Raw genomic sequence first — 25,552 nt, forward strand, 5'->3', positions numbered from 1 at the left:
TTTATTCTATTCTTTTTGAGATTTCCAATTTCAAAAGTCACATTTCGGAAGATGGTTATGTTCTATTTTATTCTGTTCTTTTATTTTCTATTCTATTCTTTGATTCTCTATACTTTTCTATGCTATTCCTCTATTTTCTTTTCTATTATATTCCATTTTATTCTATTGTTTTATATTAAAATAATTGTAAGATACAAGGGGACAAGCTTGGTGTCATCATTCATCTGTACCTAGGGCAGCTAGATACCTAAATGCAGCCAGACTGAGGTACAGAGTTACGTAAAGAAAAGTGGACACGCTGTCTCTTAAAAATTTCAAAGTACAATTGTGTATATAACATAACTATATCAAACCATATTATTTTATAAGGAAATCATAATAGTGTAAACTCAATACATGTAATAACCTAAACAAATATAAAAACTGAAAACCAAATTTAACCACTTGCCTACAGGGCACTTATACCCCCTTCCTCCCACGGCCAATTTCCAGCTTTCAGCGCTGTCGCACTTTGAATGACAATTGCGCGGTCATGCAACACTGTACCCATATGAAATTTTTATAATCTTTTTGTGACAGATAGAGCTTTATTTTGTTGGTATTTAATCACCTCTGGGTTATTTATTTTTTCTTAAACAAACCAAAAACCACTGAAAATTTTGAAAAAAAAATGTTTTTTCTTAGTTTTTGTTATATAATTTTGTAAATAAGTGATTTTCTCCTTCACTGATGTGCGCTAATGAGGCTGCACTGATGGACACTGATAGGTGGCACTGATGGGCACTGATGAGGAGGCACTGGTAGGTGGCACTGATGGGCACTGACAGGCATCACTGATGGGCACTGATACATGGCACTGATAGGCATCACTGATAGGTGGCACTGACTGGCACTGTTAGGCGGCACTGACTGGCACTGTTAGGCGGGACTGACTGGCACTGATAGGTGGCACTGATTGGCAGCACTGATAGGTGGCACTGATTGGCATTGATAGGTGGCACTGACTGGCACTGATGGGTGACACTGAAAGGCAGCTCAGATGGGCACTGGTATGTGGCATTGATGTGCACTGGTAGGCAACGATATGTGGCACTGATATGGCACTGATAGCACTGGCACGAGTCACTGATGAGCACTGACATAGGGCACTGATGGACACTGACAGGTGGCACTGTTGGGGCTACACTGATCATCAGGGCACACTGATCATCAGTGCCCTGATGATCAGTGCACATGTCCCCTCTGAGGAATGCCGATTACCGGCTCTCCTCTCCTCTGTCAGCGTGAGAGCTCATGGGGAGAGAAATGCCAATAACTGGCATTTCCCTGTTTACATGTGATCAGCTGTGATTGGACACAGCTGATCACATGACCAAGCCGACATCTTCGGCTCTTTCCGTGATCGGTGATCCGCTGTGTCCGAGGGACACAGCGCACTGCCGATCGCCGCGCTGTGCGTTCCCTGACCCGCACATGCGCAGTGAAAATGGGAGGACGTCATATGATGTTCTCCCAGAACGAGAGAACCACCTTGCGCCCATCATATTACTATATAGCGGGCGGGAGGTGGTTAAATAAAATTGTACCGTATGCGTAAAAAGCATTCAAACATTAAGGCATGTGTGATACCATACTCTACTTTCAAATTAAAGATAAACATAAAATAGTGTATATATGTACAGATGGACAATGTGTATATGGACAATGATAGGCTCAAACTTTAAAGTGTATATAATATAACCCAGTACTCCACTCTCAAAATAAAAATAAACATAAAAAAGGTATTTACAAGTGCAGAGGAATAGTATAAATATGGACAATAATAAATAAACAAGCATAAATAACAATATGTACTTCAATATTGCAAACAAAAATAATAAAGAAGAATGAAGCAAACAAAAGTGCAAAATGTCAGTACAGATGGATAAATATCCTGGCTAACAGTCCAAAATCAAGATGGAAAAGCCCAAAGAAAAGGAAGACGCACTTCAAAGTGTGAGACGGAGAGCATTCAGTGCAGCAGGAATAGGGGGTGCCAGGAAATCACACCACCCACACATAAGGTGAACTTCTTACGACAGTCATTGATCCCATATACAGATCATAAAGCGCCTTGCTGTCCCACAGCACAAAATATTCAGACACCCCACTCCATTGAGGCATGATCCAGTGTACATGTGCTCGGCACAGAGGAGTTAATAGCAAGAAGGGACCACCATAGTGCAATATATTAAAACCAAGAGCTTATATTATGGTGAAGTACTTACATTAGGAAGACAATCACAGGCATATAATAAAGGATTGAGCACTGCTGGATTCCCGCAAGTGTGCGTGATGACGTCCTGTGTTCGGCCCTGCCTGATTATCTTTTTTTCCTAGTGCAGGGAAATTATTTGGTTTGGTTTTTAAGGTACAGAGTTACTTTAAAGGATAAGTTCACCTTTCGTAGCATGTTACACCATATTCACGGTGTAACATGTAGCATTTTATGAACGGACTGGCCCCCACTCCTCCCCGTTGTGACAGCTAGCGGGATATCTTGCCCTCCCCACTAGCTGTCACAATTTTCAAAAAACACGGACTTCGCCTGGCCACAACATTCATTCACAGTATTCTGTGGATGAATGAACCACATGTCCCGACAGCTTTTGCGGCAGTCGGCTTGTAGTTCTCAATGAACTACCACAGTGCTGTGGAGCGCCATAGTAGTTAATTGATTCTTCCTGCCAGAATATCTGCTTGCTCGTACATCCCAAGCAGATATACTGACAGGTCTGCAGGAGCCCTGCATGGTGCCAGCGATCTGCTGAACACTGGTGCAATGCTTTACAGGTTCCAGAAACAAAAAAATAATGAACATTTTTTTTGTAACCTGCAAAAAAATGTGCATTTATTATCTTTTCTAAAAAGATGAACTGTATCCTTTAAATGGATGAAATTCAAACACACATCTAAAAAAAAATGTAAAAGGAGACTCCCATACAACAGAGCAAGGCAGTAAACCTTTCAATGTGGAATAATAATAGGTCAGCTTCAAACAGCCATGTTAGAGGCAGGTCAATGGTACAAGAGAGAATTAAAGAAATTGGTTGATTGCATTGCCTCCAGGTACATGAAATAATCCCGGACAGACCACTATTAGCCAGGACGGTACACATATCTTCAGGCAGCAAGTGTCAATCATTGTTCCTCTCAGCACTGTGACTCCACTATTACTAGCTGCATCCTCAGTGGGAAGGCCAGGCATCCAATGCCAGGGAGAATGCCATGTGCGTCAGGATGTTCAAACTAATTGCCATCACTGTGCTGAGAAAAGAAATGAGCTTAGTGGCAGCTTGGAAGGGTGGCCTGTGACCGAGCATCCTCTTATGTTTTCACTTAGAACTGTCACTAAACAAGACTTAAACACCTAGAGAATTCCACACAGCAAAAAGCTATTAACCAGAAAAAATGCACAAATAACAGATGCATGTGATAGGTCACAAGGACTTTTTTCAGGGACAAAATTACAGATCATAGAAAAATAAATGGGGGGCGCCATCCTGGTCACCTCCCTACTGCCATTGATCTTAAAGTGTTACTAAACCCAGGACCCTGCATTCACTATATCTGGTCTCCTGCAGTACACAGAACGTGGAAATGCAATTAATTTAGTAAATATACACAGCTAAATACCTTTTCTCATCAGCAGTTAGAACAGTCTTGTGACTTCTATCAGAAACCAGCTGAGCAGTAGTTAAACCTTGTAGGAGGAGTTTTCATTCTCTTCTGACTGTCCTATGAGGCTGCATAACCCCTGACTGTCAGGGATCCATGCGGCGCTGGTCCCGGCGCAGGCGCAGTGCGCCGCCTGGTGCAGGGACACGGGCACTAGGTCCAGGCCGTCCGCGGCGTCCGAACTCACGCATGCGCACTAGGAGCCGCGGGCGCGCGCCTGGCACCAATGACAGCCCAGGGCGCGATATTTAAATGGCCCTGAGCTGTCATTCAGTGCCTTCTGGTCTTACCTGCTCCCTGAATCTGCGAACCTGTACCCTGTAAGTTGCTGACCCGGATTGTACCTGCCCACTCTGTATTCTCCTACTCTGACCCTTGGCTTGCCTGACCTCTCTCCCGGATGCCCCCAATTGGATCTGATACTCTGTTACTGACCTGGCATGTGACCTGACTATTCTCTGCCCTCCGCTTTGTACCGCACCGTCCCCACAGCTACCGACCCGGCTTGTCTGACCTCGCACTTGCTCAGCCATCCATCCCATCGGGGTCACCCGACCTCCTCATATCAGGCTCTCCCCTGTTGAAGCCCCTGGCGAACACCCCTACCACTGATGGGTGTACTCAGTAGTCGCGACCTCGTCTTGGGGTACTCCAAGTCCATCCCCACCATCAGGGGCCCTGGTGAACAAGCACTCTGGGGCTTAGATTCCACGCTCTGGGGACACCTGACCAGTGGAGTGCTAGTGGTGCCGTCAGGCGGTCCATTACACTGACCCTCTGTCTGGACAGTGCTGATTGGCCCTGTGCTGATCACATGCACCCTCTCAAAGGAAAAATAAACTCTCTAGCAATCACACTAAACTGAGCATGTGCAGAGTGCCTCTTAGAGGATCAGAGAAGAAAGGATCAAACAGCCTTTTTGCACAATGAGGAGGATTAACCCCTTAGGTTCCACAGTGAGTATAACCAGCATGATTTACTGCATATGCAGACTGATTCGTCTTTTTAGGCCCCCCCCCCTTTTTTTTTTTTAAATAACAACAACAAAAAAAAAACATTTGCCTTTAGCATCACTTTAAATCAACCAATGAACAATCAAAATCCAACCAATTTTCACCAAATCAAACTTGGGCCTTAAAGAGTAACTCCTTTTTTGTTGAGAAAGAAAACATTCCCCTCTGGGTGATCTATGTACATTGCAGGGATTTTAACTACTTGCCCTCCAGGTCTTTTTCTGACACTGTTGTTTACATATAAAAAATCAACAGTTTTTTTCTAGAAATTTGGTTCAAACCCCCAAAGATTATTTATTTTCTTAAAGCACAGTCCTTAGTGCAGTGTTTTTTCAACCTTTTTATATTGTAAGAACCCTTGGCAAAAGGTCTGAGATCTCGGGGAACTCCTAAAAAAAAAAATTTATTTATTATTATTTCAGGTACTTATATAGCGCCGTCAATTTATACAGCACTTTACATATATATTGTACATTCACATCACTCCCTAACCATCAACGGGTGTACAATCTAAAGTCCCTAACTTAAGTACACATACTAGGGCCAATTTAGACAGGAGCCAATTACCCTACCAGCATGTCTTTTGAGTGTGGGAGGAAACCAGAGTACCAAAGGAAACCCACGAAGGCACAGGGAGAACATGCAAACTCCAGGTAGGTGGTGCCATGGTTGTAATTCGAACCAATGATCCCAGTACTGCCAGGGGGAAGTGCTAACCATTTAGCCAAAAAAAAAGTTCAGATCTACAGCTCACGGAACATTGGATCTGATCAGCGAGCTGTAGATATAACAACAATTAACAAACAAATGCAGAGCAGTGCAGGGAAGCTGTTGTTGTAACATGCCTTTTCTCATTGATCCCCACTAGCCCTCCTCTCCAAGGAGCATCAATTCACAAAAAGAACATTGGGGAACTGGAGAAAGTACAGAGAAGGGCAACCAAACTGATAAGAGGCATGGAGGAGATCAGCTATGAGGAAGAATCAGAGGAACTGAATTTATTCTCTCTTGAGAAGAGGAGATTAAGGGGGGATATGATCTCCATGTATAATACATAAGGGGGGATATGATCTCCATGTATAATACATAAGGGGGGATATGATCACCATGTATAATACATAAGGGGGGATATGATCTCCATGTATAATACATAAGGGGGGATATGATCACCATGTATAATACATAAGGGGGGATATGATCACCATGTATAATACATAAGGGGGGATATGATCTCCATGTATAATACATAAGGGGGGATATGATCTCCATGTATAATACATAAGGGGGGGATATGATCACCATGTATAATACATAAGGGGGGGGATATGATCACCATGTATAATACATAAGGGGGGGATATGATCTCCATGTATAATACATAAGGGGGGATATGATCTCCATGTATAATACATAAGGGGGGGATATGATCTCCATGTATAATACATAAGGGGGGGATATGATCACCATGTATAATACATAAGGGGGGGATATGATCACCATGTATAATACATAAGGGGGGGATATGATCACCATGTATAATACATAAGGGGGATATGATCTCCATGTATAATACATAAGGGGGGGATATGATCTCCATGTATAATACATAAGGGGGGGATATGATCACCATGTATAATACATAAGGGGGGGATATGATCACCATGTATAATACATAAGGGGGGGATATGATCACCATGTATAATACATAAGGGGGGATATGATTTCCATGTATAATACATAAGGGGGGATATGATTTCCATGTATAATACATAAGGGGGGATATGATTTCCATGTATAATACATAAGGGGGGATATGATTTCCATGTATAATACATAAGGGGGGATATGATCTCCATGTATAATACATAAGGGGGGATATGATCTCCATGTATAATACATAAGGGGGATATGATATCCATGTATAATACATAAGGGGGGATATGATATCCATGTATAATACATAAGGGGGGATATGATCTCCATGTATAATACATAAGGGGGATATGATCTCCATGTATAATACATAAGGGGGGAAATGATCTCCATGTATAATACATAAGGGGGGATATGATCTCCATGTATAATACATAAGGGGGGATATGATCTCCATGTATAATACATAAGGGGGGATATGATCACCATGTATAATACATAAGGGGGGGATATGATCTCCATGTATAATATATAAGGGGGGATATGATCTCCATGTATAATACATAAGGGGGGATATGATCTCCATGTATAAATACATCAGTGGTTCATACAGTGAACTCGGTGTAGAGTTATTCACCCTGAGGTCAGCACAGAGGACAAGGGGGCACTCTTTACGTTTGGAAAAGAAATTTAGCGTGGGTTCACACTGATGCGGTGCGGAATTCACAGCGTTTTCTGTGTGAACTCCGCACCGCATCAGAATCGCACCCCCTTCATGCGTTAACAACACCCCGAAAAAGGTACACAAAATGAGGTGTGATGTGCAGAATCGGTATACCCATGCGACCCAATTCTAGTATGGACCAAAAAAAGGGTCCTGCACCTTTTTTTGGCACGGATGCGGTGCAATTGGAGCCATACAAAATGTATGACTCCAATCACGCCGCACACAATTCGCATGTGATTTGCACAGGAATGCGATGTGGTTCCAGTGCGAATCACATCCGCTATACCGCACCGCATATCTGTGAACCAAGACTTAATCTCCAAATATGGAAAGGTTTCTTCACAGTAAGAGCTGTGAAAATGTGGAATAAACTCCTTCAAGTGTTGGTTCTGACCAGCTCAGTGGTTTGCTTTAAAAAAGTCCTGGATTCTTTCCTAGATACACAGAATATAACTGGATACTAACATTTATAGGTAAAGTTGATCCAGGGAATATCCAATTGCCTCTCGGGGGATCAGGAAGGAATTTTTTTCCCTGCAGCAGCAAATTGGATCATGCTTTTCTTCGGATCAACTGTGATTATAGGATTATAACTTTTTTTTTTTTATGGTTGAACTGGATGGACTTTTGTCTTTTTTCAGCCAGACTATGTAACTCCCATCCATCCCAGGTGATATTACATTTAAGGCTCCATGCACACGGGATGTTTTAATAACGTTGGTAACGTTAGCTGTGTAAAGTCACGTTAAAACGTGATATTTTCAGCGTTTTTGTATTAGCGTTTAGCGGAATTTTGCTGTTTTTTTGCATTTGCATTTTTTTTTAGTTTTTTTTAGGGTTTTTTGGTAAAAAGAAGTCCAAAAACACAGGTTTTCCACAATTTACCACGTTTTACCGCGTTTTTCAGCATTAGAGCGTTTTACAGCTAAAAACTCCTCTAGAAACCTACTAGTTCTGGGGTTTTTTTTCAGCCAAAAAACGCCCCTGCCTAAAAACAGTGATTACAGTCTACGTGTGCATGGACACATAGGATAACATGCTGGGGGGTTTACTGGCCGTACAAAAAAAAGTGAAAAGCCAAAAACAGCCGCTGTAAAAACGTCCCGTGTGCATGAGGACTAAGGCTCCATGCACACGGTGCGTTTTAATAACGCTTGTAACGTTAGCTGTGTAAAGTCATGTTAACAATGTAAGTTTTTCAGCATTTTTTTAGCATTTTTGCATTAGCGTTTAGCCGTGTTTTTTAGCGTTTGCATTTTTGTGATTTTTAGCGGGGTTTTTTTGTCAAAAAAAGTCCAAAAGCGATGGTTTGACTCTTTTTACCGCGTTTGGCCGTGTTTTTCAGCGTTAGAGCGTTTTTACAGCTAAAAAACTCCTCTTGAAACCCACTAGTTCTGGGTTTTATTTCCAGCCAAAAAATGCTCCTGCCAAAAAACGCTGATTAAAACCTATGTGTCCATGAACATGAATGCTGCTGCCAGACTCATCTACCTTACTAACCGTTCTGTTTCTGCCACCCCTCTCTGCCAATCCCTCCACTGGCTTCCAATTGCCCAACGAATAAAATTCAAATGCTAACACTGACATATAAAGCCGTTCATAACACTGCCCCAAATTACATCACCGATCTTATCTCTAAATATCACCCAAACTGTACTCTCCGCTCCTCGCAAGACCTCCTACTCTCTAGCTCCCTTGTCTCCTCCTTCCATGGTCATCTCCAGGACTTCTCCAGGGCTTCCCCCATCCTCTGGAACTCCCTACCCCAATCTATCAGACTATCGCCTACTCTGCTGACTTTTAGGCGATCACTGAAAACCTATCTCTTCAGGGAAGCCTATCCAGCCCTCTGCTAATACTGGAATCCTCTACTCCTCCAACCACTCCATCCCCCACAGTTATTATCTATTGTACAGTTAACCCCTCCCTCCTAGATTGTAAGCTCCAAGGATCAGGCCCTCAAATCCCTCTTGTATTGAACTGTATTGCTACTGTTTTGTCTCCCACTATAATGTACAGCGCTGAGCAAACTGTTGGCGCTATATAAATCCTGTATAATAATAATAATAATAGGATAACATGGTGGGGAGTTTACTGGCTATAGAAAAAAACGCCAAAAGCCAAAAACAGCCGCTGTAAAAACGTCCCATGTGCATGAGGACTAAATGTTTCCTCCAGCCCTGATGAAGGGGGAATTGTGTGGCCCCCAAAACGTGTTGGCTCTCTTTTGCCCTGCTTGCTGTAACCAGCTGAGCCTTAAAGCCTTTGCACTCATAAGGACTTTTCATTTGGCTTTTTCTGTAACTTATTACACTTGGATTTCTCAACTCAGGTGAATGTCCTCTCCTGGACGGTCCCTGTCCTTGTTCTGAGTTGCTGAACACCGGCCAGTTGGGCTCAACAGAGGCATAGCTAGGGTGGGGGCAGGGGGATACATATGTACCCAGGCGCCAAGGTACAGGGGCGCCAAAATGAGGCTTACAACCAGGGGCGTATTTGCCGCGAGGCAAACAAGGCGTTTGCCTAGGGCAGCACTTTTTAGGGGGGCGGGGCGGTGTCGCCGCCCCCCCCCCCTTCCAACAGAAGGGACACTTAGTACAGGGGCGGGCAGCAGGCTGCTGTGTCTTACCTGGTTCCATGTCCCAGTCCCACGACGACCAAGTCCAGGAGGCACTGCTGGAGGAGGGGTAGAGAGGTCCACAGGTCCGGTGTCTTCTTTTCCCTGGACGCGATATGTGGGCGGGATGACATGCCGCCCCTGTCATCTGGTCACACCCTCGGGATCACCGGACAGCCTATGGCAGCTTGTACCTCCCTCTGCAAGCTCCGCCTCCTCACCGATGATTGGGCGCCAGAACTGTAGCTCAGGAAAGGCACACAGGCGGCCAATCACCTGCGAGGAGGTGGAGCTTGGAGAGGAGGAGCCGAGCGGCAGCGCGAAGATCGAGTGAGGGAGCGGCCGGAGCAAGTGAAGAAGACAGCTGACCGGTAAGTGTGCCGTGCAGATGGTGCTGCTGCAACCAGGTATGCTGGCTGTGGACAGGAGAGGGAAGGCGCCTAGGCTGGAGCAGGGGTCAGCAAGGTAAGTGTCATTGGTGTCAGTGGGAGGAATAGTACCCCATCATTGGTGTCACTGATGTGATTAAACGGGGAGGGGGGCTGGGGCGCCAATTTTATAGTTCGTTCCCGGGCGCAAAATATCCTAGCTACGCCTCTGGGGCTCAAGTAATGACTTTGCCTGCACTTTGGTACCACGAGAAGATCCACACCCAGCACCCCTCTTCCACTACATCTTGGCTTAGAGACAGTGGGCAGCCATACAGTCTGCAGTGCTAGAGATCTCGTATTAATACATCGTGCCTGACTAGCAACCACTGCACACAACAGAACCACTTCAAACTCTTACAGATAATTATTTCTTCATGAATAATTGATTACAAAAGCAAATTGAAACAGCAATACCCTTGTCACCTTTCAAGTGTATCACAACAAAAGGATTACAAGCTTAGGAAAAGGAAGCAACACCCAAACAAACAAAACCTGTACGGAGCAAAATAGAGGGTGTCATTGCTGACCTCAGCTGAAAATGCTAGTCGCCTGGCTCTCATACTGATCCTATGGCTTGAAAAAGGAACTGAACAGCCCAAAAAGGCAAACAGAGGGCAAAGAACTAATCACCAGTATTGTCATTTTCCCATTACTGTGTCTCAGTGTAGAGGCGGCCATCTTGGTACAGGTAGGGAAGCAGTGGATCGCTTTTCAGAGGGGCAACAGTAACAGCCACAAGTGTAAACTAGCCCTTAGGCCTCCTTCACATTGGCATTATCAATCCTGCGTTTATATGCACTTAGAGAACAGAAATCAATGCAGTCAGTTTAGCTGAGTTTAGAAAACTTTTGTACAGTACTGCTTGGACCTTGAAGAAGGGGACATTCCCCGAAAGCTTGTCCTCAAAATTGTATGTTAGTGCAAATAAAAAAAGTATCACGGACAGTACTCAATTGTTTCTGTTGCAAATGCACTAATACGGCTACAATCACCTCAAGAAAAATTTTAAGAAATTCTGTGCATCCAGGATCTGATTAGACACTCTAAACACAGCTAAACACATGTAAATGGAGCTAAAACATAACATCTAAATGCAGGAGTGGCAGTCTGAATGAGAACTAATTATTCTATAAAACTAGGAGAAGCCTAGACAATGGTGCCCATGGCAACGGTCAATGTTTGATATTGCTTTATATACAACTCATTGATTTGGGTGTAGCTTCTGCTCTGAGCTGTGCAAGCTTTACTTGGCTGTCTGACTTCCTTATCTTGGAGATAAAAGCAATAGATACATTATATTGCCAAAAGTATTGGTCGGCCGGCCTTTACACGCACATGAACTTTAATGGCCTCCCAGTCTTAGTCCGTAGGGTTCAATATTGAGTTGGCCCCGCCCTTTGCAGCTATAACAGCTTCAACTCTCCTGGGAAGGCTGTCCACAAGGTTTAGGAGGGTGTCTATGGGAAGGTTTGACCATTCTTCCAGAAGCACATTTGTGAGGTCAGGCACTGATGTTGGACGAGAAGGCCTGGCTCACAGTCTCCGCTCTAATTCATCCCAAAGGTGTTGTATCGGGTTGAGGTCAGGACTCCATACAGGCCAGTCAAGTTCCTCCACCCCAAACTCGCTCATCCATGTCTTTATGGACCTTGCTTTGTGCACTGGTGCACAGTCATGTTGGAACAGGAAGGGCCATCCCCAAACTGTTCCCACAAAGTTTGGAGCATGAAATTGTCCAAAATGTCTTGGTATGCTGATGCCTTAAGAGTTCCCTTCACTGGAACTAGGGGGCCAAGCTCAACCTCTGAAAAACAACCCCCCACCATAATCCCCCTCCACCAAACTTTACACTTGGCACAATGCAGTCAGGCAACTACCATTCTCCTGGCAACCGCCAAACCCAGATACGTCCATCGGATTGCCAGACAGATAAGTGTGATTGGTCACTCCTGAGAACACGTCTCCACTGCTCTAGAGTCCAGTGGTGGCATGCTTTACACCACTGCATCCGATGCTTTGCATTGCACTTGGTGATGGAAGGCTTGGATGAAGCTGCTCGGCCATGGAAACCCATTCCATGAAGCTCTCTACGCACTGTTGTTGTGTTAATCTGAAGGCCACACGAAATTTGGAAGTCTTTAGCTATTGACTCTGCAGACGGTTGGCGACTTCTGTGCACTGTGCGCTTCAGCATATGCTGACCCCACTCTGTCATTTTACGTGGCCTACCACTTTGTGGCTGAGTTGCTGTTGTTCCCAGTTGCTTCCACTTTGTTATAATACCACTAACAGTTGACCGTGGAATATTTAGTAGCCAGGAAATGTCATATATGGACTTATTGCACATGTGGCAACTTATCACAGGACCACACTTGGAGTCACTGAGCTCCTGAGAGCGACCCATTCTTTCACAAATGTTTGTAGAAGCAGTTTGCATGCCTAGGTGCTTGATTTTATACACCTGTGGCCATGGAGGGGATTGGAACACCTGAATCCAATGATTTGGAGGGATGTCCCAATACTTTTGGTAATATACTGTATCTTAAAAGAGACATGTCGGTAGAAATATGGAAGATGCCACTACTGACCTTCTACTAATACTAGTTGCCTGGCTGTCTCTGGCCTCAATATTTTCACCGTGGGAACAGGCATACAGATTAAAAAGTCAGAGATCAAAACTCCTAATCTGTTTAAAACTACAGCAGGCCATAGAACAGCATAAAAACCAAATGTTCTGTCAACTGAATAAAATCCAGCATGTTGCAGCATAGGGTGCAGGACAGAAAATTGCCTGATTCCCCCACCAACACTGAATCTTTCCTGCAGCGCTATTGTAATTGGCAGGGAACCTTCCCTGTTGGCAGAAAACAATGATTACTGCTAGTGGCTATAGCCGCCAGCAGTAACTGCAAAATCATACAGGCTGGTTGTATCCAAGTCCATCGAAGAATTGGCTTGGGTACAACATGCCTTCTCATTGCCCATGGATGCGATTCACATGTGGTCCATAGTGTGAACCTAGGCTGAAGAGAACCACTAATGAGCCACTAATGAGCGCCATTACCCCATAGCCACTGTCTGAGCTTAGCTTAGCTTAGCTCAGCTTATATGGAGAATTCCCAAATCTTGGCGTCACTTCGCTGATCAGCAATTATTCGACATGTGTTCATTTTCTTATGACGAGACAATTCGCTCATAGAAATGTTACATTCACACACTTAAAGTTGAATTCCAGGTGTGACAATTTTTACAAGCTGGTCATAGATGGATCTATGTATTGGCTGGTTGATCCATCTATGGCCATTCCTATTCCTGAGAAGTCAATCTGATGATCAACTTTTCACGAAGAGGCATGCTGGAAAATTTGTGTTTGATCAGCACTGCAGTCTACCAGCTGCAGTGCTGATCAGTGTATTCTGGCAGCAGAGGAGTCCCAGCGGAAACGATTCCTCCATCCATCTTGATTGTGTGGATGAGAAATCTGTTCAGTTATTCATTCAGCCCGGTACTGATAGAAAGAACTGATCCATCTATGACAATTTTAAAAAGGAGCTCCAGTCTCCCCTCAAAAGTCAGCAGCTACAAATCCTATTAATAACAGGACACCTACCTGTCCAGGGATCCAGCGCCGTCCTCAACGAAGACAGTTCTTCACCGGTCTTCAGGTCCCTGGCAAGTTCACTAAGGGAACCCGGATGTAAAAACCGGCTTCCCACTGCGCATGCGCGAGTCGTGCTGTGCTTTGTGATTGGTCCTGCAGCCGTCTGGGACCTGTGCTGTGTCCCAGAAGGTTGCAAGAAGGGAGGGGGGGATGAAGAACTTCCAGTCAGTCCATCACAGTGATCTGACCAGAAGTGGGCATGGGTACCAGTCAAAATCAGGTCCCCGCTCCCCTAAGAAAAATAAAAGTTCCCAAAAGTGGGAGAGGAGGGGAGGAAGAGGCAGAACTTCTCCTTTTTGGGTGAACTTCAAATTTATTTATTACAGGTACTTCTATAGCAGCATCAATTTATGCAGCACTTTACATATATATTGTACATTCATATCAGTCCCTAACAGGGGCGGACTGACAACTTATGGGGCCCCTGGGCAATAGGGGATCATGGGGCCCCTGTGTCCTCGTCCACACCCAAAAAAGCCTATGAAAAAGCCAATAAAAAGGTACCAGGGGCATCTCATGGGGCCCCCTACTGACCCTGGACCCTCGGGCAGTGCCCAAGTGCTCAAATGGTCAGTCCGCCCCTGGTCCCTAACCCTACAATCTAAGGTCCCTAACTCACATTCATACATACACATACTAAGGACGATTTAGAAAGGAGCCAATTAACCTACCAGCATGTCTTTGTAGTGTGGGAGGAAACTGGAATACCCGCAGGAAACCCACGCAAGCACATGGAGAACATGCAAACTCCAGGCAGGTGGTGCTGTGGTTGGGATTCGAACCAACGACCCTAGTACTGCCAGGGGGAAGTGTATAATTGTCATACCTGTGGGATCCCCATGGAAGCTGGAAATCACTGTGGAAGGCACCACTACTACAGTGATCTGCACTAGCTTCTGCATCTGTGTGGCTACTTTGTTAATACAGGAGGTCCCTCGTTCATCACGGGTGCCATTCAGAGTACGCTTTGCATTTTCTCAATGACTGCAAAGTGTTCTCTGACTGGACGAGGTGGAGAGGTGAAGCAGTGATGTCACATTTCAATACAGTTCTGCTCACCACAGCAAGACGCCAAGGTTAGCGTCGCAACCCTATGCACTGAAAAAAAACGTGGTTCAACTGCCTGCTTTTACCGCCCACTGGCCACCCGAGTGTATAAGCTTTAAGGCCTGGTTCACACCTATGCATTTTTTTGTGCATTTTCAGTTTTACAGAAACGCACTATAATCCTCTTAACATGGTCTCCTATGGGTCACGTTCACATCTGTGCATTTTCCACCAGTGCATTTTTTTAAAAGGGTCAGGGACTTTTTTTCCCGCTGAACCAAATGCGATATCTCCTGCGCTCCGGGACCCAGACCGGTGGTGAGTAGATGGAATCAAACTCCAAAAAACGAAGGAGCCACCGGAATAGACAAGGTTGTGCAGCTCCACACCAAGGCTGGGGAAGCCCGAACAAAACTGTGAAGTAGAACAACAAAAAGAAGCGCACCAACCTTGCACATTACCTCAGTAACCAAAATTTATTTAGTAAAAGAATGGTACTCACAAACAGCGAATAAAAACAGGCATGTCAGTCCTCAAAGGGACTTTAAAGGCAAGATGCCAGAGCTGTGAGGAAGAAGGCATGTCCTTCGAAACGCGTCAGCTGTACTGAGTGGCTTCCTCCATGATGGGATTCGCATTGGCATCTAGCCTTTAAAGTCCCTTTGAGGACTGACATGCCTGTTTTTATTCGCTGTTTGTGAGTACCATTCTTTTACTAAATACATTTTGGTTACTGAGGTAATGCGCAAGGTTGGTGCGCTTCTTTTTGTTGTTCTACTTCACACTTTTTTTCCCGCAGCAGGTTGCATATTTTTGTTCCATAGACTTCAATGGAAATACATAAAAAAGGCAGTGCTTGCGTTTTTTATGCATTTCTGCTGCGTTTTTGCTGGGTTCTCCCACAAGACAAAAGACACCTCCCCAAAAATGCAACATACATCAAAAACACGTGTGAAAAAAACACAAAACGCACCAGGAAAATGCATCAACAGCAAACTGCATAGGTGAGAGCCAGGCAAAAGGACAGGTTCACACCTATGCAGTTTGCGTTTGGTCCGTTTCTGGAGTGCTTTCTGCGGTGCCTTTTACCATGTTTTTAAATGTGTTTCAAGTTTTGTTTTTTGTCTTGCTGCTAGGCAGATTAAAACTCAAAATGGATCAAAAACGTGGCAAACACACAGCAAAAATGCACTACATGCTTTTCTGCAGCATCTCCATTGAAGTCTATAGAACCAAAAACACAACTTTTTGTGTTTAAAAAAGTCCCTGACCCTTTACAAAAAACACAGCGGGTGAAAACGCAGAGATGTGAACCTGTCCCATAGGAAATCATGTTAATAGACTGTAGTGTGTTTCTGCAAAACGCTGCAGAAACTGCTTAGGCGTGAACCTGGGGCAAGTCAGGTTTTCCCATCTATATTCTCAAGGCTTCAGCATTGGCATTAGACAGTGTTCATAGATATAAAGATACGGTCATATCCATTATTACTAGGAAAAGTCACAGCAGTTCATAAACAAGGACACAAGTCACGTCATCCTGATACATTTGGATTTTTAAAGTCACAATAGCATGGTTGGGACAATCCCACAACTGACTCTTCAAATCAAGTTTTGGTCACAATTCCCAATCTTGATTATCTGATCTTCTCAGTGCAGTATTGACATAAGACAGTATTTATCAATATAAAAATATACCGTAAGTACTCCAAATATGTTCATAATATTCACAACAGTTTATAAAACAACACAAGTCAAGCCATCCTAGCTGAGCACAAGCCAAAAATAACAAGCCCAATAAAAGATAAAATGGCCAAACCAGCTGTTGCTGAGAGGGCAGCACAGTGGCTAAATGGTTAGCACTTCCATCTGGCAGTACTAGGGTTGTTGGTTCACATCCCAACCACAGCACCACCTGCCTGGAGTTTGCATGTTCTCCCTGTGCCTGCGTGGGTTTCCTCCAGGCACTCTGGTTTGCCCCCACACTCCTGTTTAAATTGGCCCTAGTATGTGTATGTGAGTTAGGGACCTTAGCTTGTAGCTTGAGGGTTAGGGACTGAGGTAAATGTGCAAAGTATATGTAAAGCACTGCATAAATTGACAGCACTATACAATAAGTATTCACTTTTGATACATAGATTTCCCCTGCAGTACTTTTTTTCTGCCCCTAGATGTCCTCAGTCTGGTACCCAGTGTCATTCAGCCCACTTCCTCTGTGCCTGTATCATCCTAGACCCAGTCCAGCCTGTGACTGGACAGTGAAAGGAGAAGCAGCACTGTGATGAGCTCACTTCTCTATTATTCTGCTCTCTACTCCTGTCATCATGCGCATCATGTCATTACATGAACCAAGGGGCGGACTGACCATTCGGGCACTCGGGTCAGTAAGGGGCCCCAGGAGATGCCCCTGATACTTTTTCAAAGGCTTTTTTTCAGTGTGGTTTAAGTGTGCGCGAGGACACAGGGGCCCCATGATGCCCTATTGCCCTGGGGCCCCATGAGTTGTCAGTCCGACCCTGCATGAACCAATTGGCTCCTTGTGTTGTTTCTTCATCTCGTATTCCAGCCCTGCTTTTTAGAGCAGCCTTTCTCAACCAGGGTGCCCAGGGTGTCCAAAATTTGTATACAAGCCAGCGAAGGGAACAAGCCTGCCTTTTAGTTATAAAAAATCACAGGTTTTCATTGTGCACCATCACAACCTTCTAGCCGCCAGCGTCCTGACAACCAGTGACATCATCAGTTGAAAAGGAGGATGTCAGCTGCCTGCACAGCATCCTAGTTTGGCCCTCCCCGTCCTGCTCCATCAGTGCTCGGGTCACATCAGCTCAGTGATGGAGAAAAACTGAGGGAGAAGAGAAACATAGGCATACTAGTCAGTACCAGGGTGCAAAAGTGTATTTGCTTTGGAAGAATAAATCCCCTCTAATGTTGGGTGTCCTACATGTGTGGATATTGCTGCGTTATATAAAACTTTTAAAATAGTTTTTCACATTTTAGAATGGGGTGCCTCAAGACTGTCCATAATTTAAAGGGAGCCACAGGACTGTCCATAATTTTAATAGGTGCCTTGACTGCAAAAAAGTTGAGAAACTCTGGGATAGAGACTGCAGGAGACTGATAACAGTTCACATTCAGGTACTTCCATTTCAAAAACACATTTAATGATGTATTATTGATTACAATCCTCCATTTATTTCTGTCTATTAAATCTACCTGAAGATCAGCTTTAGGGCTCTTTCACACGAACGTTCCAATTGGGTCCACCTGCCCGTTTTTCGATCGGAACCTCTATTCTCCTCTATGAAGCGGCGGGTGTAAAAGGACATGTGTTCGTTTATGAAAAGGGACGGATGGGATCCAATTCCCCTTCCGTCAATTTGGGTCGGATGAACATGGACAGATATTTCGTTTTCATCTGCCTGCCCATTGAAGAGAGTGAGCAGGTCTGTGTCATGTACCTGTCATCTGCTCGCTCAGTGCGGATCAGTGAAGAGATCCTTCGCTGAGCAAGCAGATCCGCTAAACGGGTCCGCACCGTGTGAAAGGACCCATGAAGAAAATCACAGTGGCATGCTTGGGAGAAGCCGACATTTGACTCTTCCAATAAAATTTTGAAGTGTTCCCATCTGGATTCTGGACATTTTTCTGTGCAGCACTGGACTTTGTCAGGCATTTGCACCCGCGGTTCTGTGGATTCATTCAAAGATTGCTGGGGCTTCCATCAGCAGAGGTGGACTCACCTCCCAACTTATGGTGACCAAGGCCACGCGGCCGATCCAGTGGGATGAGACCAATGCAGCTTCCGTGGTTTCTCATGTGGGTAACCACTGACAATAATGATCATATTAGATGTTTCTAAAAGTGAGGGGCATGCGTCCAAATGACTCCCCATGTAAGAAACAATCGTCCCTTTGCCCCCAATATATGGGGACACTACATGGACCAGCAGTGTAATGGGCATTCTTCCCAGTGACCATCGGTGTTGCTGAGAGTGCCAGGAGCAGAAAGAAGAAAGTTCAGATTTCATTTTAATCAGACTTAAAGGGCCAACCATTGGCGCTGTCACTACTCCTGCCAGCCTTGGAACAGAAGAAGGCGCCCCCATCCCTACAACAAACCATTGTGCCCATGGCAGCCGCCCCCCCTGCCCCGACCCTGGATACAATCAGATAGGGTGGGTGAGTGGTCTGCCTGCCCCAGGCTGTATTCTTAGCAGGACACAATCTGCATGGAGTTTGCATGCTCTCCCTCTGCTGGCAGGTAAATTATCCCCAGTAGGTGAGGTAGGGACCTTAGATTGTCAGCTCTTGGGGGCAGGGACATAAGAAGATGTGTGTATACAGTCAGCTCAGGATATATACCTCCAATACAATGACATGACATATTATTACCCGGGGTCCCCTGCACCCCCGGAATGTCGGGGAGACGAGAAGGCCGGCCTGTCTATAGGATGACAGCAGCATTGTACACCGGGACGGTGCTGATGATGCTGATTCATCCCCCTCCCCCTCTACTGATGGCTATGGAGGGGAAGGACCACTTACCGTCCTCCTCCGTCCCCCGGTCCCCGCTGCTGATCGCTCTTCTCTCCTCTCCTCTCCGAACCCCGGACAGCCGAGGTTACCGCAAAGCGCGACCGTACCACTGCGAGCCCAGAGACGGGGGGAGCCCAGCTCCGGTCACGTGGGTACACCTCCAGGAATTGTTATTGTCCGGCGGAGACGATCTCCAGGGAAGGCCAATGTCACCCCGAGGAACCCGACTGAAAGCAGCGAGATCGTTTGCCGGTGACTTGTCCCCCCCCCCTTCCAGAGGGACGGATGGATCAGTCCGTGATTCACAGCTTGGAACGCAAACAGTGGACCTAGCAACAAAAATGGGGCGGGGCTTACCTGACAGGTGGGGGCGGGGCATATTTAGGTAGGGGAGGGGTTGCCAATGACAATACCAATCTGCCTGGCTGTGATTACTAACAATGCCAATCTGCCTGGCTGTCATTACTAACATTGCCAATCTGCCTGGCTGTCATTACTAACAATGCCAATCTGCCTGGCTGTCATTACTAACATTGCCAATCTGCCTGGCTGTCATTACTAACAATGCCAATCTGCCTGGCTGTTATCCTGCTATCAGTACTAGTCTGCCTGGATGTGATTACTAAGAATACCAATTTGCCTATCTGTCATTCTGCTATCAACACTAGTCTGTCTGTCTGTCTCCCCATCTATATAATGTAGTTTAGAATGTAGCATGTATCCTTCCCTTCTCTGTCCTCTCTCTCTCTTCTCTCCCTCTCCCTCTCCCCCCCCCCCTCTCTCTCTCTCTCTCTCTCTCTCTCCTCTCCCTCTATCTCATCTCTCCTCTCTCTCACCCCCCCTCTCTCTCTCCTATCCCCTCTCTCCTCTCTCCCTCCAATACCAATCTGCCTGGCTGTCATTACTAACAATGCCAATCTGCCTGGATGTGATTACTAACAATACCAATTTGCCTGGCTGCCATTCTGCTATCAACACTAGTCTGTCTCTCTCCCCATCTATATAATGTCTCTCTGTCTGTCTATAGTCTGTCTCTCTTCCCCCCTCTCTCTTCTCTCCCCTCCCCTCTCTCCCCCCTCTCTCTCTTCTCTCCCCTATCCCCCCCCTCTCTCTCTTCTCTCTCCTCCCTCCCCTCCCCCTCTCTCTCCCCCCTCTCTCTTCTCTCCCCCCTCCATCTCTCCTTCTCTCTCTCTCTTCTCTCCCTCTCTCTCTCATCTCCCCCCCTCTCTCTCTACCCCCTCTCTCTCTTCTCTCTCTCCTTCTCCCCCTCTCTCCCCTCTCCTCCCTCTCTCTCTCCCCCCCCTCCTTTCTCTTGCCTTCTCCTCCATCTCTCTCCCTCTCTCCCCCCCCCTCTCTCTCTCCTCCCTCTCTCACTTCCCTCCCCCTATCTCTCCCCCCCCTCTCTCCTCTCCCTCTCTCTCTTCCCTCTCCTCCCTCTCTCTCCCTCTCTCTTATCTCCCCCCTCCCTCTCTCTCTTCTTTCCATCTCTCTCTCATCTCTCTCCTCCCCCTCTCTCTACACCCCCCTCTCCCCTCTCTCTCTCTCCTTCTCCCCCCCTCTCTCTCCCCCTCTCCTTCTCCCTCTCTCTCTTCTCTCCCTCTCTCCGCTCTCTCTCCTTCTCTCTCCCCCCTCTCTCCTTCTCTCTCCCCTCTCTCCCACCCCCTCTCTCTTCTCCCTCCTATCTCTCTCTCGCTTCTCTCTCTTTCTCTCTCTCTCTCTCTCTCTCTCCTCCATCCCTCTCCCCACTCTCTTTCCTCTCCCTCTCTCTCTTCTCTCTCTCTCCTCTCTCCCCCTCTCTCTTCCCCCATCTCTCTTTCCCTCTCTGCCCCCCCTCTCTCTCTCTCTTCCCCCTCTCTCTCCCCCCCTCTCTCCCTCCCTCCCTCTCTCTCCCTAGCTCCCTCTCTCCCTCTCTCTCGCCCCCCCCCCTCTCTCTCTCTCTCTCTCTCTCTCTCTCTCTTTGTCTCTCTTCTCTCTCTCTCTCATGTAGTATAGAATGTATACTCCCTCTTTCCCACAAATGTTAGTTTTTTCAGGTATTTTCCAACACACAACAATTAATGTCTAAACCGTTGGCAACAAAAGTGAGTCCACCCCTAAGGGAAAATGTCAATATTGTGTGTGGCCACCATTATTTTCCAGCACTGCTTTAACCCTCTTGGGCATGGAGTTCACCAGAGCTTCACAGGTTGCCACTGGAGTCCTCTTCCACTCCTCCATGACGACATCACGAAGCTGGTGGGTGTTAGAGACCTTGCACTCCTCCACCTTCCATTTGAGGATGTCCCACAGATGCTCAATAGGGTTTAGGTCTGGAGACATGCTTGGCCAGTCCATCACCTTTACCCTCAGCTTCTTTAGCAAGGCAGTGGTGGTCTTGGAGGTGTATTTGGGGTCGTCATGTTGGAATACTGCCCTGCGCCCAGTCTCCAAAGGGAGGGGATCATGCTCTGCTTCAGTATGTCACAGTACACATTGGCATTCATGGTTCCCTCAATGAACTGTAGCTCCCCAGTGCCGGCAGCACTCATGCAGTCCCAGACCGTGACACTCTCACCACCATGCTTGACTGTAGGCAAGACACACTTGTCTTTGTACTCCTCACCTGGTTGCAGCCACACACACTTGACACCATCTGAACCAAATCCGTTTATCTTGGTGTCATCAGACCACAGGACATGGTTCCAGTAATCTATGTCCTTAGTCTGCTTGTCTTCAGCAAACTGTTTGTGGGCTTTCTTGTGCATCAACTTTAGAAGAGGCTTCCTTCTGGGATGACAGCCATGCAGACCAATTTGATGCAGTGTGCAGCGTATGGTCTGAGCACTGACAGGCTGACCCCCCCATCAGTTCAACCTCTGCAGCAATGCTGGCAGCACTCATACGTCTATTTTCCAAAGACAACCTCTGGATATGACGCTGAGCACGTGCACTCAACTTCTTTGGTGGACCATGGCGAGGCCTGTTCTGAGTGGAACCTATCCTGTTAAACCGCTGTATGGTTTTGGCCACCGTGCTGCAGTTCAGTTTCAGGGTTTTGGCAATCTTCTTATAGCCTAGGCCATCTTTATGTAGAGCAATTCTTTTTTTCAGATCCTCAGAGAGTTCTTTGCCATGAGGTGCCATATTGAACTTCCAGTGACCAGTATGAGAGAGCGATAGCGATAACACAAAATTTAACACACCTGCTCCCCATTCACACCAGAGACCTTGTAACACTAACGTGTCACATGACACCGGGGAGGGAAAATGGCTAACTGGGCTGAATTTGGACATTTTCACTTAGGGGTGGACTCACTTTTGTTGCCAGCGGTTTCGACATTATTGGCTGTGTGTTGAGTTATTTTGAGGGGACAGCAAATTTACATGTTATACAAGCTGTACACTGACTACATTACATTGTAGCAAAGTGTCATTTCTTCAGTGTTGTCACATGAAAAGATAGAATCAAATATTTATAAAAATGTGAGGGGTGGACTGACTTCTGGGAGATATTGTATATACAATGTATTATAGAGTATATACTATCTTTCTCTCTCTCTCTCTCTCTCTCTATATATATATATATATACAATGTATTATATAATGTATCCTATCTCTCTCCCTATATATACAATGTATTATAGAATGTATACTATCTCTCTCCCTATATATACAATGTATTATAGAATGTATACTATCTCTCTTTATATATATATACAATGTATTATAGAATGTATCCTATCTCTCTCCATATATATACAATGTATTATATAATGTATCCTATCTCTCTCCCTATATATACAATGTATTATAGAATGTATACTATCTCTCTTTATATATATATACAATGTATTATAGAATGTATTCTATCTCTCTCCCTATATACACAATGTATTATAGAATGTATCCTATCTCTCTCCCTATATATACAATGTATTATAGAATGTATCCTATCTCTCTCCCTATATATACAATGTATTATAGAATGTATCCTATCTCTCCCTAAGTATACAATGTAATATAGAATGTATCATCTCCCTACAGTTGCAAGAAAAAGTATGTGAACCCCTTGGGATTACGTGGAGTTTTGCATGAATTGGGCATAAAATGTGCTCTGAACGTTATCTAAGTCACAACAATAGAAGAACACAATCTGCTGAACATAATACTACACAAACATTAGATGTTGCCATGGTTTAATTTCACATAACATGTAAACATTCACAGTGCAGGGAGGAAAAAGTATGTGAACCTTTGGACTTAATAACGGTTGACCCTCCTTTGGCAGCAATAACCTCAACCAAACGTTTCCTGTAGTTGCAGATCAGACCTGCACAACAATCTGGAGTCATGTTGGACCACTCCTCTTCACAAAACTGTTTCCGTGTAGCAATATTCTTGGGATGTCTGGTGTGAATCGCTCTCTTAAGGTCATGCCACGGCATTTCAATCGGGTTGAGGTCAGGACTCTGACTGGGCCACTCCAGAAGGTGTATTCTGTGCTGTTGCAGCCATTGTTTTGTTGAATTACTTGTATGCTTTGGGTCATTGTCCTGTTGCATCACCCATCCTCTGCGGAGCTTCAGTTGGCGGACAGATGGTCGTACGTTTTCCTGCAAAATGTCTTGATAAACTCTGGAATTCATTTTCCCATCAATGACAACAATCCGTCCAAGCCCTGAGGCAGCAAAGCAGCCCCAAACCATGATGCTCCCTCCGCCATGTTTCACAGTGGGGATGAGGTTTTGATGTTGGTGTGCTGTGCCTTTTTTTCTCCACACATAGTGTTGTGTGTTCTTCCCAAACAACTCAATCTTGGTTTCATCTGTCCACAGTATATTTTGCCAGTAGTGCTGTGGAACATCCAGGTGCTCTTTTGCAAACTTCAAACGTGCTGCAATATTCTTTTTGGACAGTAATGGCTTCCTCCGTGGTGTCCTCCCATGTACTCCATTCTTGTTTCATGTTTTCCTTATTGTAGATTGTCAACAAAAATGTTAGCATGTGCCAGAGATTTCTGTAGGTCTTTAGCTGACACTCTGGGATTCTTCTTTACCTCATGCAGCATTCTGCGCTGTGCTCTTGCAGTCAGTTTTACAGGACGACCACGCCTAGGGAGAGTAGCAACAGTGCTAAACTTTCTCCATTTGTAGACAGTCTGTCTTACCATGGACACATGAACATCAAGGCTTTTGGAGATACTTTTGTAACCCTTTCCAGCTTCATGCAAGTCAACAATTCTTGATTGTAGGTCTTCTGAGAGCTCTTTTCTGCGAGGCATGGTTCACATCAGACAGTGCTTCTTGAAACCAGTAAACCCAAAACAGGTGTGTGTTTTTTAAGGGCAGGACAGCTGTCAGCAACACATCCAATATCATCACACTGATTGGAGTCAAGGTTGGCTCACTCCTGGCTCCAATTAGCTCTGGGAGACGTCATTAAGCTAGGGCCTCACATACTTTTTCCTCCCTGCACTGTGAATGTTTACATGTTATGTGCAATTAAACCATGGCAACATCTAATGTTTGTGTAGTATTATGTTCAGCAGACTGTGTTCTTCTATTGTTGTGACTTAGATGACGTTCAGAGCACATTTTATGCCCAATTCATGCAAAACTCCACGTAATCCCAAGGGGTTCACATACTTTTTCTTGCAACTGTATATACAGTATACACTCACTGGCCACTTTATTAGGTACACCTGTTCAATTGCTTGGTAACACAAATTGCTAATCAGCCAATCACATGGCAACAGTTCAATGTATTTAGGCATGTAGACGTGGTGAAGACGAATTGCTGAAGTTCAAACCAAGCATCGGAATGGGGAAGAAAGGGGATTTAAGTGACTTTGAACGTAGCATGGCTGTTGGTGCCAGACAAGCTGGTCTGAGTATTTAAAAAAACTGCTAATCTACTGGGATTTTGATGCACAACTATCTCCAGGTTTACAGAGAATGGTCCAATAATATATCCAGTGAGCAGCAGTTGTATGGACTACAATGCCTTGTTGATGTCAGAGGTCAGAGGAGAATGGGCAGACTGGTTTGAGATGATAAAAAAGGCAATAGTAACTCAAATAACCACTCGTTACAGCCAAGGTATGCAGAATATCATCTCTGAACGCACAACACGTCGAACCTTGCAGCAGATGGTCTACAGCAGCAGAAGACCACAC

General features: G+C 45.3%; 1 protein-coding gene across 2 annotated transcripts in view; it reads right to left on the bottom strand.

Moving 5' to 3' along the window:
• Nucleotides 1–19,654, bottom strand: part of TTLL7 (tubulin tyrosine ligase like 7) — a 289,604-nt gene extending 269,950 nt beyond the window's left edge. For both annotated transcript variants that reach the window (XM_089684390.1, XM_089684389.1), the window contains exon 1: nucleotides 19,408–19,654. The gene's annotated coding sequence lies outside the window, so the exon portion shown is untranslated. The remainder of the gene's footprint in view (nucleotides 1–19,407) is intronic.
• Nucleotides 19,655–25,552: the final 5,898 nt, after the last annotated feature.

The sequence above is a fragment of the Staurois parvus genome, unplaced genomic scaffold (genome assembly GCF_062004578.1).
Source record: "Staurois parvus isolate SC_StPar_1 unplaced genomic scaffold, SC_StPar_1.0 ptg000347l, whole genome shotgun sequence".
In the NCBI taxonomy this organism is placed as follows: Eukaryota; Metazoa; Chordata; class Amphibia; order Anura; family Ranidae; genus Staurois; species Staurois parvus.